The sequence below is a fragment of the Diplotaxodon limnothrissa genome, linkage group LG7 (assembly GCF_057381915.1).
Source record: "Diplotaxodon limnothrissa isolate DT_005_m linkage group LG7, D_limnothrissa_male_GT1.1, whole genome shotgun sequence".
Lineage (NCBI taxonomy): Eukaryota > Metazoa > Chordata > Actinopteri > Cichliformes > Cichlidae > Diplotaxodon > Diplotaxodon limnothrissa.
This window is the reverse complement of record NC_140602.1, coordinates 25,930,067-25,949,428: the sequence shown is the minus strand read 5'-3', so window position 1 is coordinate 25,949,428 and position 19,362 is coordinate 25,930,067. Positions and strand designations below refer to the sequence as shown.

Below are 19,362 nucleotides of genomic sequence, written 5' to 3'. Positions count from 1 at the left end.
GCCTTACATTGGGAACACCAATTTATAACATCAGCATTTAATTTGGGCCAGAAATATCTTCTTTTAATGAGGGATATTGTTTTTTCTGGGCCCCAGTGTCCTGCATATTCATGGTACAGTTGCCATATAGAATACTTCTCACCCTCAGGAACCAAAATTTGAACTACTGGATCGACCTCCTTGGTATCATGTGATGTCCGACACAGCACTCCATCTTTTAGTGACAGTCGTTCCCAGTGCTGCAGAAGACAGAGAACAGGTTTAGACTCCTGTTGCCTCTCATGCTTATTTGGCTGATGGCCCCTCCGTAGATACCAGGCCACCCTTCTTAGCGTTGAGTCGTCCCCTTGCAAGGCAGACCACTGAGATGGCATGCGTTCAGGAAACAGAGGCACACCACAGGTTACATTTTGTAAACCCTCCTGGTTAGAGTTGCTTACGCCAACACACATTGCTCTGACCACATTTACTTCCACCTGTTTAAAGGATGGAACCTCTACTTCTTCCCTTTGTCCCTCTGTAGCCTCGGATACTACAGGTGATGGATATCTGGATAGTGCATCTGCACTCTGATTAATACGCCCTAGCCTATATTTGATCTCAAATTGAAAACTAGCCAGGCGTGCTGCCCATCTCTGCTCTAAGCTACCAAGTTTGGCTGAACTCAAATGTACCAAAGGGTTATTGTCTGTGTAAACTGTAAAGGGTACACAATACAGATATTCAGCAAATTTCTTGGTTACTGCCCAGGTCAAGGCCAGAAACTCAAGTTTGAAGGAGCTATAGTTCTTATCATTTTTCTCAGAAGGGCTCAAACTCCTACTAGCAAAAGCAATTACTTTCTCTTTTCCATCCTGAACTTGTGCAAGTACGGCTCCTAAGCCCTGGTTGCTGGCATCTGTGTACAAGATGAAAGGTAGATTAAAATCAGCAAAAGCCAACACTGGTGCAGATGTTAGAGCCATTTTTAAAGAACTAAAGGCTGTGTTGTCCTCAACCCAGTGTCGCGTCGTATCCTCAGACCCTGCCTGTGTGTTCCAGTTAGTGGTTTCATGTTTGGTTTCTGTTTTGTTGGTGCCAGCAATAAAGCTGTGGTTTTCAGTTATATTTCCGTCTCAGAGTCCTGCACTTGGGTCCACATCTCCGCCTCCCCGCACACAGAGCCCTGACACTGTCTTGTTAAAATAATTTTTTCAGTTTAGATTTTTATCTCAGTAACAGTTAATATTTTTAACTGCTAATATTATTCAGACAGAATACATCAGGATATTATTTTGAGGCATATGTTTTTGTGAGACGCACATGCACTGTGTCACTTGTGTTCTTCTTTGCGCACAACTGGAGAAAAAAACAAAACACAAGCTTGGAAAAATCCCCCTTCATCAGATCCATTGTATGTGTCTCCAAGCTTTTATTATGCTTTTCCTTTTATCCTTTTTTTTCCCTTTTATATCATGCGAGGCATTGAGGTTCATCTCTGCAGCATCTTCTCTTCATCTGCTTTTATATCTGTCAGCTTCTACTAATTGATCCATTATTTTTCTTTATGGATTGTCTTTAATAGTATCCTTCTTGCTTCAGATTTTAGTAACTTGTTAAAGTTAGGATATGTTATTTACGCCATCCGTAAACTGCTAGCGCACAAGACGTGTTACAATATCGTCGAGAAGGAGCGTCTGTCAATCAGCAATGAGCAAGTGATGGAGCAAGCTGGGCAAAAAGTACACGCAGTGGATACTGCAGTCTGAGAGAACACTTTAAATAAAACAATTGCACTTAATCACAAACCTGTCAGTCCCTGTGTGTGTGTGTGTGTGTAGTGCTGGGTTCCCTAGTAACTAGAAAGTGCTACAGTTTATTTATCCTTTAACTGCTTCTGTGGCAATATTTCACGTCTTTGTGGAATCTTGTTGTTGTTCCTCTTTTGAGTCATTTTTATATCTCTTTGTGGTTGTTTTGTGCATCTTTTTAGGTTTTGTTTTAAAATAGTTGTCATACAACTCTGACTTTTTTCTTTTTTTTAAAGTGATCCTATATAAGAAAATAGCAACTTTGTGCAGTAACACTGCAGTCAATATTCTACTCGCTGTGGCTCATATGATTTGCTTCTTTGCTCTGAGGTTTTCTGTGTTTAATAAACCACACTGTCATTCATCATTTATCACATACTGATGTTGGAGCAGCTCCTGGCTGATGCATAAATTCAGGCTGTTTCTTGGTAATCTGCAGAATTCTGAAGTCAACATTCTGAACATGGTGCACAATCTCCAACATACCACTGAATTTTTAAAAAGGACCCAGTGTTTCCTCCTGTCAGCTGTGGTTTCCTCTGATATTAGATCAATATGTTTCAGACCCAATATGTTCAAACTCAGTTACTTTTGTGTCTAGGTTACACTAGTGAAGGTTATAGCATGTAATTTTTAAATGGTGTTGCACGCGGGGAGATGAGTCGCAAAGTACAGGGTGGGCCATTTATATGGATACACCGTAATAACATGGGAATGGTTGGTGATATTAAAGTCCTGTTTGTGGCACATTAGTATATGTGAGGGGGCAAACTCCTCAAGATGGGTGGTGACCATGGTGGCCATTTAGAAGTCGGCCATCTTGGATACAACTTTTGTTTTTTCAACAGGAAGAGGGCCATGTGACACATCAAACTTATTGGTAATGTCACAAGAAAAACAATGATGTGCTTGGTTTCAACGTAACTTTATTCTTTCATGAGTTATTTACAAGTTTCTCTTTGTTCACAGCCATTGACATGTCGAAGAGGTTAACACATGAGGAGCGGATCGAAATTGTGTTGATATCTGGTGAACGCAGTAACTGGGTCATTGCAGCAGATTTCAATGCAAGACCCCTTACGAGACCACCCATCTCCCATGCTACAGTTAGCAAACTGCTTGCTAAGTTTCGTGAAACTGGTTCAGTGTTGGATTTGCCAAAATGTGGCTGTAAGAAAACTGTCACTAATGAAGAAACATCAGTGGCTGTCCTAGCTTCATTCAGCAAGAGCCCACAGCGTAGCACTCGCCGCATGTCACTGGAGAGTGGCATCAGTCGAACATCCCTTCGGCAGATATTAGCTACTCACAAATGGCACCCTTACAAACTGTCACAGAACACGGAGTGTTCAGGTAACAGGACCCCAAAGCAGACTCAGCACACCGCAGCTCAGAACTATGTACAAGTTGAACTGAAGAATCTTTTAACAACGCTAAGGAAACGAAAAACTAAGGCTCATGCCACGTGGGGAAACGAGGAGCGTGGAGCCCAGGAGCACCGTAATCGGGACCGTGGGGAAACTGCAACAGAAAGGGGGGGACACAGTTAACAGCATGCAATTTGTCAAGAAATGAACAGCTAGACTTCATAAGTTGCAGAGGCTTATAGGTAGAGTAGGACCGTGGAGCTTGGAGGGGTGAGGTGCCCGTGAAGGGAATCCTAGGGAGGAAGGGAGGAAGGGAGGCAGTCAGGCAGGAGGACAGGCAGGCCACAGGCTTCCACGCCGAATGCTGGTCACACTGGGAGGAGACTTACGGACTGGTGAGGAGAAGCCGTCAGAGCTGGCTGAAGTAGTCCTCAGGTGATTGCCTCAGATGAGATGCAGGTGGTTTGGAGGCGGCCCAGCCCAAGGGTGTGGCCACCGCAGCCTCCCACGGATCCCTGGATGCCGAGCCACGGGCCGTGACATGCTTCCCTTCGCTGCCTGCGAAGGGAAGCATGGAAGTCAGTGACGAGAGAGGAGTCAAGAATAAACGACCGCGGAACCCACAGATGGTCCTCGGGGCCATACCCCTCCCAGTCCACCAGGTACTGCCACCCCCGCCCGCGCCGACGCGCCGCCATGATCCGACTGACCGTATAAGCGGGATGACCATCAACAAGACGGGGGCTCGGACAGAGGGCACAGAGGACTATGTCGAACCGGTTTGACCTGGGAGACGTGGGACGTGGGATGTATGCGCCAGGAGTTAGGAAGCTTCAGACGAACAGCAGCCGGATTGATGACAGCCTCGATTTCATACAGGCCGATGAAGCGCGGAGCCAACTTGCGGGACGCCACTCGCAGCGGGATGTGTTTAGCAGCCAGCCACACCTTTTGGCCAGGGTGATATGCAGGGGCGCCTGTCGTTGCTTGGATTGCAGGAGAGCCTGGCGGACCCTGCGCCAAATCCGTTGGCAGCGCCGGAGATGATGTGGTGCAGAGGGGACAGCGAGGTCAAGATCATCTGAGATTGTAAGAATTACACTCTTCCTTGAGGAGCTGGGGAGGCCGGTTATGAAATCCAAAGAAATGTGGGACCAGGGATGGTGTGGCATTGGGAGTGCGTGGAGCAGGCCCGCTGGGTGTTTGGTGGACAGTTTATTACGGGCACAGGTGGAGCAGGCCGACACATAGTCTTTTACATCTTTTATTAAAGATTTCCACCAGAACTGTCGTTTTAGAAGGTTAATAGTTCTACTCACGCCAGGGTGGCAAGAAAATCGCGCGGTGTGAGCCCAGTGAATGACGGCTCCACGGGCGGCAGCAGGGACAAAACGCCGCCCAGGAGGCCCGGTACCTGGGTCGGGATCTCCCAGGAGAAGCTTCTTGCGGGACTCCGGAACGGGCCAATCCAGAACTGCTTTGACTTTCGCTGAGTCCGTCTTCACCTGCCCTCCTGCCAATACATAACCCAGAAAAGAAACAGATGAAATGTGGAATTCACATTTTTCCGCCTTGACAAATAGTCTATTCTCCAGCAAACGCTGTAACACACTCCTCACGTGAACCTGGTGTTCCTCAGGGGTTCTGGAAAAAATAAGAATGTCATCCAGGTACACGAAAACAAAGAGATTCAGAAAATCTCGAAGCACATCGTTCACAAGGTTTTGGAAACTCCACAAACTCCAGCTACTGCAGCATCTCAATGAGGATGACCCAGATTGGCGCACAAAATTTGCAGAATGGGCAAAACAAAAATTGGAACAGGACCCTCAGTTGACGCAGAAGATTTTGTTCAGTGATGAGGCAAACTTTTATGTGAATGGTGAAGTTAACAAACAAAACCACCGCTATTGGTCTGACACTAACCCACATTGGATGGATCCCTCCAAGACTGTTGGAACAACAAAAGTGATGGTTTGGTGTGGTATATGGGGTACAACGATAGTGGGTCCATTCTTCATCAATGGAAACCTCAAGGCCACTGGATATTTGAAATTGCTACATGATGATGTGTTTCCCTCTTTATGCACTGAAGCTGGCACGTTCCCTGAGTTTTTCCAGCAAGATGGTGCACCACCACATTATGGGTGCCAGGTCCGAGCATTCCTAGATAAACAGTTTCCTGGAAAGTGGATTGGTCATCGTGGACCAGTTGAATGTCCCCCAAGGTCTCCCGATCTGACCCCTTAGACTTTTATCTTTGGGGTCATCTGAAGGCAATTGTCTATGGTGTGAAGATACGAGATGTGCAGCACCTGAAACTATGGATACTGGATCCTTGTGCTGGCATTTCTCCTGCGGTGTTGCTATCAGTCTGTGAAGAGTGGGAGAAGAGGGTTGCATTGACAATCCAACACAATGGGCAGCACACTGAACACATTTTATAAGTGGTCAGAAACTTGTAAATAACTCTTGAAAGAATAAAGTTACGTTGAAACCAAGCACACCATTGTTTTTCTTGTGACATTACCAATAAGTTTGATGTGTCACATGGCCCTCTTCCTATTGAAAAAACAAAAGTAACAAGGACAAGGAGGAGCAAGAGGAAGACGAGGAGGGGGGAGAGGAAGATGAGGAGGGGGGAGAGGAAGGGTAGGAAGAGTAAGAAATAGAATTGCTGATGACATCAGAGCTACAATAGTGGACCATGTCATCAACCGTGGAATGACCCTGAGGGTAGCTGGCCAACGGGTCCAGCCTAAACTGAGCCGCTACACTGTAGCAAGTACCATAAGGACATCTTGAAATGAGAATCGGTGAGTACAGTCACTTTGCACAAAGATTTGTAGCACTGCCATATGCCAATGAGAAACACACCAATACCATTGATGTAAAAATACTGAAATTGTTACTTTACAGAATTGCTAGATGACCAGATGCTGGGGGCAGAGGAAGCATGTTCACTGCAGACCAAGTAACCCATATAGTCATTATGGCGATATTATAAACACATCAAAACAAACACAAGTGTTTATTTCCAAGTATAGGATTATTTGCAATCGCCATAATGACTATATGGGTTACTTGGTCTGCAGTGAACATGCTTCCTCTGCCCCCAGCATCTGGTCATCTAGCAATTCTGTAAAGTAACAATTTCAGTATTTTTACATCTACGGTATTGGTGTGTTTCTCATTGGCATATGGCAGTGCTACAGATCTTTGTGCGAAGTGACTGTACTCACCGATTCTCATTTCAAAATGTCCTTATGGTACTTGCTACAGTGTAGCGGCTCGAGTTAGGCTGGACCCGTTGGCCAGCTACCCTCAGGGTCATTCCACGGTTGATTACATGGTCCACTATTGTAGCTCTGATGTCATCAGCAATTCTATTTCTTACTCTTCCTACCCTTCCTCTCCCCCCTCCTCATCTTCCTCTCCCTCCCCCTCATCTTCCTCTTGCTCCTCCTTGTCCTTGTCGTCCTCTTCATCCTACTTCTTCACCTCCACGTCCTCTTCCTCGGCCTCCTCTACTTCTCACTCTTTCTGCTCCCTCCATTGTACTCCGCACACACAGCTTACCTGTATTATAGTGCTTAGGCTGATTGCAAAGTGAACTAATTATCTAAAAAAGTTTTCACATGTGAAAGTGTGCCAGACAGTTGGCAAATTAGTGTTAATGATAGCCATACATGTGTATACTTTTGCTAGGAGTGTGTTGGAAATTTGGTAATTGAGTGTTGTGCAGTGAATTGTGCCTACAGTTGTGCAAAGTGTGTGTTACAAAATTGCAAACTGAGTGCAAAGCAGTTTTTGTGCTTTTAGTTTTGCAAACTCAGTGAGTGGTTTTGCTATAAGTCTGAATAGTTTTAGAGATTGTGCTACAGGAATCACAGTTGGGGTTTAAGCATTCAGAAAAAACTGTAATATTACTTTCTACACCAGGATCTTTTTCTACGTAGCTGACGGCTGTAACAGTTCAGGGGCGGATCTAGCAAAGTTTAGCCAGGGGGCCGATAGGGCATTAACAGGGAAAAGGGGGCACAAAGACATACTTTTCTTTCTTATTCTCATTTTAAATGTCTAGCTTTTAATAAATAATTATCTGACTCTTACACCCAAAGTTTTAATCTGATGTAAAATATATAGAAGTCCATTACTGTATATAGTAACTGTTAACTCTAATATACCCTAGTAAGCTATAGTACTTTTTCCTTTGGGAAAGTACCATCTGTGAATTCTGCAATTCTGTTGAAGAAAGATGTTGAATCTATTTAATTATTCTTGAAAAATAATTTATTTCTGTGCATGTTTCCACCTTCATCAAATTAAATTTGATTACATCGATTAAGCATCATGAGGTGGGGGGTGGTTCCCTATTTTTTTTTTTTTTTGCTGGGAGTTTGCAACCCTATTAGTTAGGTTGCTTAATATTTCTGCTAAGTACTCTTTAAAATACCAGAATAGGGAGGATGGTGCAGGTTTAAGTTTATTAGATTGATCACTGTTGCTGAACTATGACATATTTTGGACGCAGTGTATTTTTTACATACAGGTATAACAGAATAGCTTTAGTGTTGTTATTTATTTAAACTTGAGTATGAACTTATACAAAATGCAGCAAGATATTAAAAAAACAGTTTTATTGATTAAAAAACACACTATATCGGATTCATATCGGTATCGGCAGATATCCAAATTTATGATATCGGTATCGGTATCGGACATAAAAAAGTGGTATCTTGCCATCTCTAATTAGTAGTAAATATCAGTTTTGCTTTTTACATTTTGCATTTTTTGTGCTATATTCACATTCACAGACCAATATGGAGTAGAATAAAAACTCATGCAAAGAGTTAATCAGGCATTCAGACTTCGAACCCTGCAGCACTTTGGTTTCTTCAGCTTGGTCGTTCCAAATGATCAGCAATGAGATAGTAACACTAAAACCTTTCTTTAGAACATGGTGATGAGTCCTATCAGCCTGGTGTCAATAATAATCCCGAAGAGATTAGGGCCAAGTCTGATGTCTGCTTTGACTTTGTATGCATTTATTCATTGCTCTGATGTAACAACTGAGCAATTTGATGCTCTGCACAGGTGGTGTGTGTGTGTGTGTGTGTGTGTGTGTGTGTGTGTGTGTGTGTGTGTGTGTGTGTGTGTGTGTGTGTGTGTGTGTGTGTGTGTGTGTGTAAGTAACTGGTCTTGATGATGATGATGCTCTATGTGATATGTGTGTTTAATTTGCTGATACTGCTTGTGCTGCAGGTCCAAATATGTCTTCTTTTTCTGGTCTCTCTAATTCTGCTCTTTGTGTTGGTAGTGTAAGTGTGGCTCACTCTCGCCAAGAGTGAAAGTGTTTGTACAACCCCAACAATGACAACAACAGCCTGCACTTCTCACTTATATTCCCTCCCCACTCTGTCAGTGGTGCCATGTCTGAGCATCTCTACCCCACGCTGCATACAACTTTGCTGTATTCAGACATTAACAGCTGTAAGTGCCTACATTTGACCAAACTAGATGGTTACTTGACTCATGGGTTTCATACAGATCCCTGAAAAAGACAGTGAATGCTTTTCTTAATGCTAAAGTTAATTAGAAATGTTTTATATGAATGGTTTTTATACTAAAACATGTTAATAAATAGATAGTAAAATGTGATATGTTGCATAACACCAGTATTCATGTCACAAGCATATCTGAAACATATGGAACTTGTTGTATTTACCTACCAACACAAAAAAGCATGGACTATTAAAAACAAGATTACCACCACACATATTAATCAGCTGTGTAAAAGCTATCCTGCATTCTATATGGCACCAAAAAAAAGCATGCATTACATTGTTGAGAGCAGGTTGTGGGGAGGGCACTCTGAACCGGTCTTCAACAACAAAATATATATATACTGTTGCAGGTTTTCCACAAAGAACACCCTGAAAAATTGTCCAGGTGGTTCCTGAAACTGTCAAGAAATATCTTAGTTTGTTCTCTGTGATATAAATTGCCACCGAGTGCTGGCCAGGTAAACTAGAAGCGTCTCTGTTGACAACAGCCATGCAATTGTACGTCTTGGGAGCTGGTCACACCCTATAACACCCAGAAAATGTCTGCTCTTGATAATTCTTCTTTTACCAACACTGGTTAACTCCATAAATTGAATTTAAAAAAAAACAAAACAGGGTAACATATGGGATTCATTGTGCAATGCATCAGATTTCTGAAACAAACAAATTTCCAGCTGCAAATCTTTTCTCATCATATTCAGAATATGTTCATTTCTACTTAGGCCCATAATCCATGATAAGGGTTCAAACCAAATGATCTCTGGACGTTAATGTGTTCATTTATTAAAATGATACTAATGACAGTTCCAGGTAAAACTGAGGCAGAGTGATACAACACTGAAACAGCTGGGATTTAAAAATGCTTCATGCTCTACTTAAGAACAAGTTTTAATAATTAAAATTATTTTTTTCAAAAATAAAAGACACTCGGTTAAAAAAATCATTTATTACTGGTAAATCAGGGAAACAAATAACAACACTGTGTTTTTCCATATGAATGGATTTTGTTAATGTGTGCAGGATGTGTGCGCTGCTCAACCTCCATCAGTGGCGGATGAAGCGATCAGCCTCGGTGGCAGAAGATATTTATGGCACATCATCAAGTTAGCGGCAGCAAACATGTCACTTTTATGGAGGGCTGAATTAATACGACTGTTGTTCAGGGATTTATGGATTCATCCTGCAGCAACTGTTTGTCCCAGCAGGTAGTAAAACTCACCACAATGTAATAATCCATATAAAATGTTCAACAGCAAGCTATAAAACTATAAACTGGTTGTCTTTGATCCACTGTTAGTGTCTGACAAAATGCATATGCTTCAGTTGTTTTCAGGTGTATATCCAGGCAATGCACACTTAAAATCCATTTTCTTCTAAAGTAAAATACACGTGATATTTGTACCTATTCTTTCCAGTAATAAGGATCAGTTGCAGTTTTTTTCTGATGTTTGAATTTTCTGTGTTTGTAAGATATTCCTGTAACTGATGTTAAAAAAGAAAAGCAGATCTAGAGCGGACATGAAAAGATCTGAAGAAGAGCCTCACATATGAGACCTCATATAAGTAAGTCTTGATGTGGGAGACTTTTGGTGTGTGGATTAAGATGTGCATTTTTGGGTCGTCTCTCCATCTATGAATCAGCCTTGAGGCAGCTACTGTTGTGATTCGGCCCTGTTCACAGAGAGTGAGAGAGCTGATGGTTTGACTAGTGAAGACGATGTGACGCAGCTACTGGAGATCATTTATTACCACAGATGCTTGCGGGATCCAATCAAAATGTCACAATGTGAAGGACGGAGCTGATTGATATGAATAACTATAGAATCACAAGATTTTCTCACCATGTGTTTCATGAGTTCTCCCAGAAAATCTGAATGTAAAGAAGGAGCAAAATCTTGGACAACACTCAGCTGTTATTTTACTCAAATGTGCTGAAAGCCTTAGCTTTACAATGTCTTAAGGCAGTGAAAAAAGGAAAGCTGAACAAAATAAAACAAGAAGACAGTGGATATTCAACGGGGTTAATATTTCGCCAATATTAGTGTCATGTCTGCCACAGCAGACGTGTGGAGGTGGAGGTTTTAGGACCCAAGGTGCAGGCACCTGAGATGCAAGTGAGTTTACTCATAAGGTGGTGATACAAACAGAAACAGGGAAGGTGTGGAAGGAAACTAAGCAAAACCTAAATGGGAAAAACTAACAAAACACAGAACTGAACAAGCGAGGCAGGGAAATGACGCAAGGAAAAATACAGATGAACCAGCACACAAGAAAACACAGGGCTTAAATACACACAGGGCAATCAGGGAATGGGAAACAGGAGGGAGACATGGCTGGGATTAATCGGACATAACGGGACTAGAAACACTAACGTAGAACTGGGACTATCAAAATAAAACAGAAAACAAGAGACAATTCACAAAAACGCAGACTTGACACTGAACTAAAAGGGACACATGGAAAACCTAAGAACTAGAAATCCCATAACAAAGAACTAGAGCACTAGAAATATAAAGAAAGAAGCTTAAATGACTAATAGTGATAACAATGATGAAAACCAAACATCAAATCAGAACGCAAGTCACATTTGACAGGGTTTAGGCAAGAGTTTTAACAGAATCTCCCCAGGCTGTCTTTTGTAGTTATTGCTATTAAGTCGGTGTTATATAAAATCTTAATTCATTTTTTTTTTCTGCTTTTGTGTTTCAGTGTTTTTTAAAAAGTTCAAGTAAACTTTGAACACGATAGAGTTTGAGTGAGATCAGTGGGTAGATGAAAATTTATTCTAAAATCTGATCCTATGATGGTCTGTAAGTGAGTCTGTTAACTGCAATGAGATCATTTCCCCAGCAGTGATGCACACACTCCCTGTTTGTCTAACCCGACAACACACACGGTGAGTTTCAGATCAGCGTGCTGTTCAATAGAAAAGCATCTGAAGCTACTCTCTTGGCTCTCTACAGTACACCACGCCTTACTGAGAAAATAAAAAAATCAACCAGTGATCTGAATTATAATCACTTCACTGATGACTGAGTTTACGCACAAACTATTTCTGATTCAGAGTTTATTAAAGTTTGAACTGTATAAACATCACTGTCAAATACAGCGCACACCTCCTGTCTTCTTAATTTGTTCATCTCAGCAATTGGTATTTGCAGGTTTTGTGTAAGTGTGCATGTTTGAAGTCTCTGAACACACGATGCATATCAACGATCACACAGGAGCACCATGACAAATGTCGGTTTAAATAATGAACTCTGACAGATGGTTAGAGATACTGCAGCCTGTAAAATGCAGCAACATCTCCAGGATCCTCATCTAACTGTTCAAACAAATGCCGGTTTATACAGTGGGGCTTTACGCGAGTGGACTATGACACAAATTCCCAGCATGTTTTCGATACCGGGCTTCAGTAGATCTAACCACTGGAGTCATGTTAAGTGGCTGAACAGCAAGGGATCACCTTGGGAAATCAACTCAGTCGTTCACAATCTGGCTTTGTGCACATTTGTTTAAAAAGGTTGGGGGTGGCACCAATTGATTCATTTCAAATCTGGGTATAGTTGGGAACTATCAAGCAGTCAAAAAGTATTTGCGGAAAAGTCCAGGCTAAAACCAATATAGTCGTCGCCGCCTTTCTAGGAACAAAATTAATTTGACTTTTTAGCACTGCAGGGCACAACCACATCTTACAATGATGAAATCCTGTCATGTCATGAGGAAATTGAAAGCAGCAACATGCTTTCTATGAGTTTACTCCCAACAACCCACTCCAGCTGTCACACTTCGAGTGTGAAGAAAAATTTTTAAATGGACAAAAAAGCCTCTCTGATCCAATAAACCCCTGTGTGGATGAACCTGAAGTGTTTCTTGAGACTGCTTTTTCAGTGAGCAACACTGCAGTGCAATCACAGCCGAGGCCTTGAAGAAATGTTTGGAGGATGTTTTATTGCAGGTGGAGGGTGCAGCCACCCCAAACATCACCTTGAGCAGATTTCTGATGGAAACGTCAACATTTGTCTTCTCTCTACCTTCAGTCGGTGTCCTGACACCATGCCGCTGTTCGCAACCTCGCCTCAGCTGTCCATCACGCTTGGCAGGGATATTATTGTTCTGACCCAAGTAAAGCCAAGTCGTTCTGATGACTGATGAGCCTTCCCGATCAGACAGGACCAGTGGAAACAGAAGAAAGCAGTGCTCTGGAGAAATGAAAGTGTGGACATCAGAGATAAAATGCTGTCTGCCTGCTGTCAGGCACTTTTCAACGCCCAAAAGTAATGTCTGATGAGAAACTACAGAAAATTTTAAAGGATTTTGAAAAAATTATAAGCTGTTTTATAACAGTATTATTTTATTAACGTCTTCACTGATGATACAGATTCTCTATCTTATTTAATGTCTGTAGTGAAAAGGGGGGAAAACAAAAATTATAAGATAAAAAGGTAAGATTATACAAATTCTGTACAGCATGTCTTAATTTGCTCTTTTTTTAAAAAAAAAAAAAAAAGCAAAATAAAGCATTAGACAGTGTCTTGAAAACCTGACTCCTATTATATTTCACAAAAGTTTGTGTGGCTCCAGATTAATACCCAGTGAGTCCTATTTGCTTTAATTAGGAAACTGGAGCAATGGTTAACTTGTCAATATAACAATGACCTGGTGTACACAGACTTCACAAAGAAAAATTAGAGATGTCTGCTGCCAAATGGGTTTCTACAAAGTTCTGCATTAAAGAGATTTAAGTGTTAGAGTAGTATCAAACTTTAGTACTGTATGAACATGTTTTCATTTAATTATATATATTTTAATTGAATCTAGACTGAAGATAAAAGCAATTTAAATATAACCGATACCACAGTAGCTTCCATTGTCCACAACCAGTGAAGATAAATTACCAATGGTCAGAATTTCTAACACACAGGTGTCCCCATCAGATTTTAAGCAGCAGTTTTGTAAATGAGGAGCCACAGCATACGTGGCCCCAAGCTCTTTAATAAAATGAAGCTGGCTAATAAATTAAGCCTAATAGCTCACTATTTATATCAGACTAATGTGGCATAATGAGCTAACCCCTCAATTACAGCATGTTTCATTATATAACTGAATGTTCATTTTCATTTCATTGGATTCAGAGACTCAGGGAGGAGAGTTCAGCCTGTGGGATAAATCACTGGAAGTTTAAGAATTACTAGCATAAGTCAAAGTTTCACGGCAATACAAACACAGAAATTCAAACTCTAGTTACTCTAGGTCATTCATATACAGTTCTGTATGTGAATAACTAACAATTTTATCTTTGGACCACTTCAGCAAAATGCCAGCTTAAAACAGAACTAAATGTTTGCAGTCAAGTAGCACACTCTGTACAGTAATAGAGGTTATAGCAGTCTGATTTAGGAAGAAGGAGCAAGATTTATTCAGATACAAACGTTTGTACAGACAGAGCTAACTATAAATGCAGGAAGAGATACAGGCTCCAGTGAACATATAGCTCTTCACTGACGAGCTGGCCTACTCCACCCACAGCAGCATTTCCACCTGGGCTAAACTTAGCAGAACAGGATCAGCTCTTCCACATTGTCATAGCTGATAGTGAAGACGCCAAGAAGATCAGAGATGCAGGTCTGAGTTCAGGTCCAGAAGATTCACAGAAAACAAAACTGAAATTTATTAAGAGCCTCAAATGAAGACTTTGGTTCAGAAAAAGCTTCTTTTTTTTTTTTTTTTTTTTTTTGCTTTTTGTCACTTTAGAGGAGCAGACACCAGCCATGTACACATAATTTCACATACTTTCAAGTTGCCATGGTGAACTTTTTAGAAAAAACATTGGGTATTTAGATGCAGGGGAAACAAAACTACCCATCTTGAGTGGTGTTTGTGAAAGAAAGACCTTGTTAGAGGTGGTGAGGCCGAGCAGAGGGTCAAGCTCTCTGTGTTAGGAATGTTTGTGCCTGTTGGAGGTATTTCCCCTCTTTGTTGTGATCAGTGTTGGGTCATTACTCAAAAAATAATGTATTGCACATATTACACAGAATACTTTTCTTAAAATAATGCAGTATGTTAATGAATTACTCCCAGGAGAAACTAATTCACTATAATACTTGTTGCATTACCTGTCTTATAATTATCAGTTAATAATATAAACCTATAGGCTACAGTCCCACACAAGTAACTGTTTTATTTTTCCACACTGACTTTAAGTTGTTAGAAGTTAGGGCTGCTTTCTCTGACACACTTCTCACACTCCATCACATCGGTTTTCTCATGTCAGCCTAATCGCAAAACAAATGTATTACTTGTAACAAAGTTATTCTACAAGGGAGAGCGTGAGTATAACCACAAACCCACAAATGTTGATTCATAAAATCATGTATGCTGCTCAGAGTAATGTCAAGCCTGACAGTGAATAACCATGGTTACAGAGGGATACTCCATGTTTCACTCAGAAGTTCTGATGACTCACAATAAAAGATCTAATGTTGATATGACCATGCAAAAATCATGAGTGTATCACTGAAACCTAGTAAAATATGTGGTGTATGTACAGTCAATTACTTTTTTTAAAAAAAATAGGAAAAACCGTGCGCACTGTGTCACTAATGATACAGTATATTAAAATTTTCAAAAGTGAACGAATGCTTCATTTGAGTGTATTTTGTGTAATTTCCCCTATTTACACTTTGCCGTGCTATTTAAAGATACGCATCATGATTAAAATGGTATAAATGGAGAGTGATTGTTAACCCCCCCCCCCCCCCCCCCCAAAAAAAAAAAAACAGCAAAATTAAATGAAAAACATGAATTAACTAAATATATAGCGATGTGCCTGCAGACCGACAGGTGGAACGGGCGCAGAACACATACTGCAGTGTTCTGCTGCATGTTAGTCAGCAGAACGCTGCCTAACATCTGTGGCTGCATTAAATATTGCAGCTGGGATTCAGTAGTGGCTCTAATGACTATTTTGCTCCAATAAAAAGCAGAGACAGAGGACGTGAGTTGCGCTCGACTGCAGGCTCTCCCTCGCCTGTTTACTACACAGAAGTTTACATCTTTGGTTTCTGTTCATTTACACATGCGTTCATCTTTTCTCCACACATTCCTCTTCTAACAAAAGGATCACATTCAGTAAGGTTCACATTTTAAATCCCCTTGGTTTCCTTGTGTTTTTTATGTATAAGTCGATGTCATCCAGGGAAGGACGGACGTTGTTTTGCTGTGCTGTATTTTAATGTGAAGTGTACATATTTATTTTTTATATTGCATGCATTGGTTATATTTTTGTGCAGTGTTTTATTTAGTTTGCATGTTTTAGTTGCCGGCAAATTGTCCTGGAGAGACTCCGCCTTTTCCCCCGTTTTTACTAATTGGACACACCTGAGAGAAAAGAAAAGGTAATTTACAGAGTGCTCAAGGACACATAAGAGGTTTGGAGCCGGTGTTCAACGAAAATGTAACACGGAGAATGCGAGACAGACAGAGGAAAGACACAGACGATCAGAGGGGCGAGCGAGAGACGATCAGAGAGTAGAGATGATCAGATGGAGCAGACGACCAGCGACTGGGAAGAGAGATTACCAGCGACTGGAAAGGGGAAACGATCAGAGGAAAAAAAGGCAGATGACCAGCGACTAGGGACGCGTAGCGGCAGTCTGGTGGCAATAACGACAAGAGCCAGCTCGTGCACTGCGGGAGAGCAGAAGCAGTGAGACCGCGGTGCCGATTGCAGTTTGAGGAAGCGGCGGGCGGAGTTGAGAGCTCTGCCCACCCGGGTAAGTCTTTGACTTATCCTTTTTATAAAGTAAACTGCCAAAGGAATAGTGACTGCCGCTCCCTCCCTTTCTTCAGTGCACCAGGACGTGGAATGCGGGGAGGAAGGCGAGGACTCCGCTGGGTTTCCCTCTTTTAATACTACGCTGGACCTCTTAGTTTTCTGTGACTTTTAGGCCGTGGTGGATTCCACTGGACTTTTAATGTTGTGTGTTATTGATTTTTATTGTGTGCTTTCCCTTGGCGGCTCCACTGCTCTGCCCGTTTTGAGGAAGGTTTCCTTCCTTTTAAAAAACACAAACCATCTTGGAAACATAATCAGCCTTTCCGCTCCGGTGTCACATAAATGGCGTTGTCGACAGGATCCGGAGCCAGAGCAGTTGGGGTAGCTGGGGGAATAGCAAAGATGATGTATGTGTATTCTGGTGCCCCGGTATGTTTGAAGTTTAAAGGGTTGGACAAAAGAAGAAGATGGAGGATGGATTGTTGGAGCCAAAGCTAAGGACCCCTGAGCAGATGAGTATGGACAGTGTGCACAAGTATGAGTGTTGGCCACACCAAGAGTGAATGGAGAACGTCCAACCGAGGTTGTCATGGGAGACCAGCTGCAGGCTTGCGGGGGGTGGGGTAATGATTTGCTGCTAGGCAGCAGTGCTTGGGATTAAGCACGAGACCCAGGTTAGGCCTGGAAGTATCCCCACGGGAGCAGCCGGGTGCAGTGTAGGACCTTATGGCTTCCGGGTAGCTATGCTACGAGGACGTGAGAGTGATTGCTCGTTTGTGGCCTTGGACTGAATGGTGCACTTTTTTTTTTATATTTTTGCTTGGGGGTAGAAGATGGAACTGGACTCCAAGAAAGCTTCATGACTGGAAGCTGGGTTTTTACCTCTTACTGACTGTGTGTCACCTCACCAGAGCGTTATAGAGAGAGCATTAGCAGGGACTGCTAATATTTTAGTGTGGGGGGATGTCATCCAGGGAAGGACGGACGTTGTTTTGCTGTGCTGTATTTTAATGTGAAGTGTACATATTTATTTTTTATATTGCATGCATTGGTTATATTTTTGTGCAGTGTTTTATTTAGTTTGCATGTTTTTAGTTGCCGGCAAATTGTCCTGGAGAGACTCCGCCTTTTCCCCCGTTTTTACTAATTGGACACACCTGAGAGAAAAGAAAAGGTAATTTACAGAGTGCTCAAGGACACATAAGAGGTTTGGAGCCGGTGTTCAACAAAAATGTAACACGGAGAATGCGAGACAGACAGAGGAAAGACACAGACGATCAGAGAGTAGAGATGATCAGATGGAGCAGACGACCAGCGACTGGGAAGAGAGATTACCAGCGACTGGAAAGGGGAAACGATCAGAGGGAAAAAAAGGCAGATGACCAGCGACTAGGGACGCGTAGCGGCAGTCTGGTGGCAATAACGACAAGAGCCAGCTCGTGCACTGCGGGAGAACAGAAGCAGTGAGACCGCGGTGCCGATTGCAGTTTGAGGAAGCGGCGGGCGGAGTTGAGAGCTCTGCCCACCCGGGTAAGTCTTTGACTTATCCTTTTTATAAAGTAAACTGCCAAAGGAATAGTGACTGCCGCTCCCTCCCTTTCTTCAGTGCATCAGGACGTGGAATGCGGGGAGGAAGGCGAGGACTCCGCTGGGTTTCCCTCTTTTAATACTACGCTGGACCTCTTAGTTTTCTGTGACTTTTAGGCCGTGGTGGATTCCACTGGACTTTTAATGTTGTGTGTTATTGATTTTTATTGTGTCTTCCCTTGGCCAAGGTTGTTTTAATTCATTTTATATTTTTAACTATTTAAACATAATAAATTATATTTTTAATTCTACAGTTTTGTTTTGAAAAGCACTGCTCTGCCCGCTTTGAGGAAGGTTTCCTTCCTTTTAAAAAACACAAACCATCTTGGAAACATAATCAGCCTTTCCGCTCCGGTGTCACATCTACAAAATAAAAATCCCTTATAGGTCCTCTTATTTATAACAAATCTGTAACTAAATTCTGCTGCTGTCTAGCTTCAAAAAATGTGTCTGTGCAGTAGCGTTAACACTGCGATTAACCTGCTAAGCATTACCGTTGTAACATTTCTTTATATCGTAACACGTGCAACAATACATCACAACAGGAAATAATAAAGAAATATATTCCACAATCTCCCAAAATTCCAAATATACGAGACTCTGTTTACATGTAGAAGCATACTGAGTGAGATCTAGGTTACGTAGAACTCATGTTACTCAGATAAATAGAACTATATTAATCCCTTGGGTTTGTTTCTCCGAGAAATTCAGTAAAATGAAATGTCCCAATGACGGTGCACCTCTCTGCCGTGACCCGGATTCGAACCGGGGTTGCTGCGGCCACAACGCAGAGTACTAACCACTATACGATCACGGCGAGCTAACCGGGACGCAGTCACGCACTTATAAAACTTTTAGTGACTTCAGGATTAAAGGTGTGTCCAGGAGCTACATTTGCCACAAAATAAAACATACGCAGTACTGCAAGTGGAAAACAACTCGCACTACAACTGGCAGGAAAGTTCTTGTTCAGTCCATCAGACTAACACACAAGAAAAGGTTTTAGGCCTTTTATGTGCATTGCAATTAGTTAGCGCACGCTACTAACCTGTTTTATACAGAAAAGGCAGAGACAGGGGAAGAGCTGCGTTCTGTCTGCAGGCTCTTCCTTGTCTCAAGCTGGTTTTATGATAGAGCAGAGCGAGCGTGTCTGCTGTCCGCTCCACTCCATACATTCTGTATTTAAGTAGAAGTACAGACACTTGTATTAAAAAACACTCAATTGAAAGTTGGAGTACTGATTCAACTTCTTTATTCAAGTAAAAGTGAAAAAG

The 19,362-nt window shown here is 41.9% G+C and overlaps 1 non-coding gene across 1 annotated transcript; it reads right to left on the bottom strand.

The window, feature by feature from the left end:
- Window positions 1-18,833: 18,833 nt before the first annotated feature.
- Window positions 18,834-18,905, bottom strand: trnah-gug (transfer RNA histidin (anticodon GUG)). The gene has a single exon. It is a non-coding gene; the product is annotated as a tRNA-His (tRNA).
- Between the last annotated feature and the right edge of the window lie 457 nt (window positions 18,906-19,362).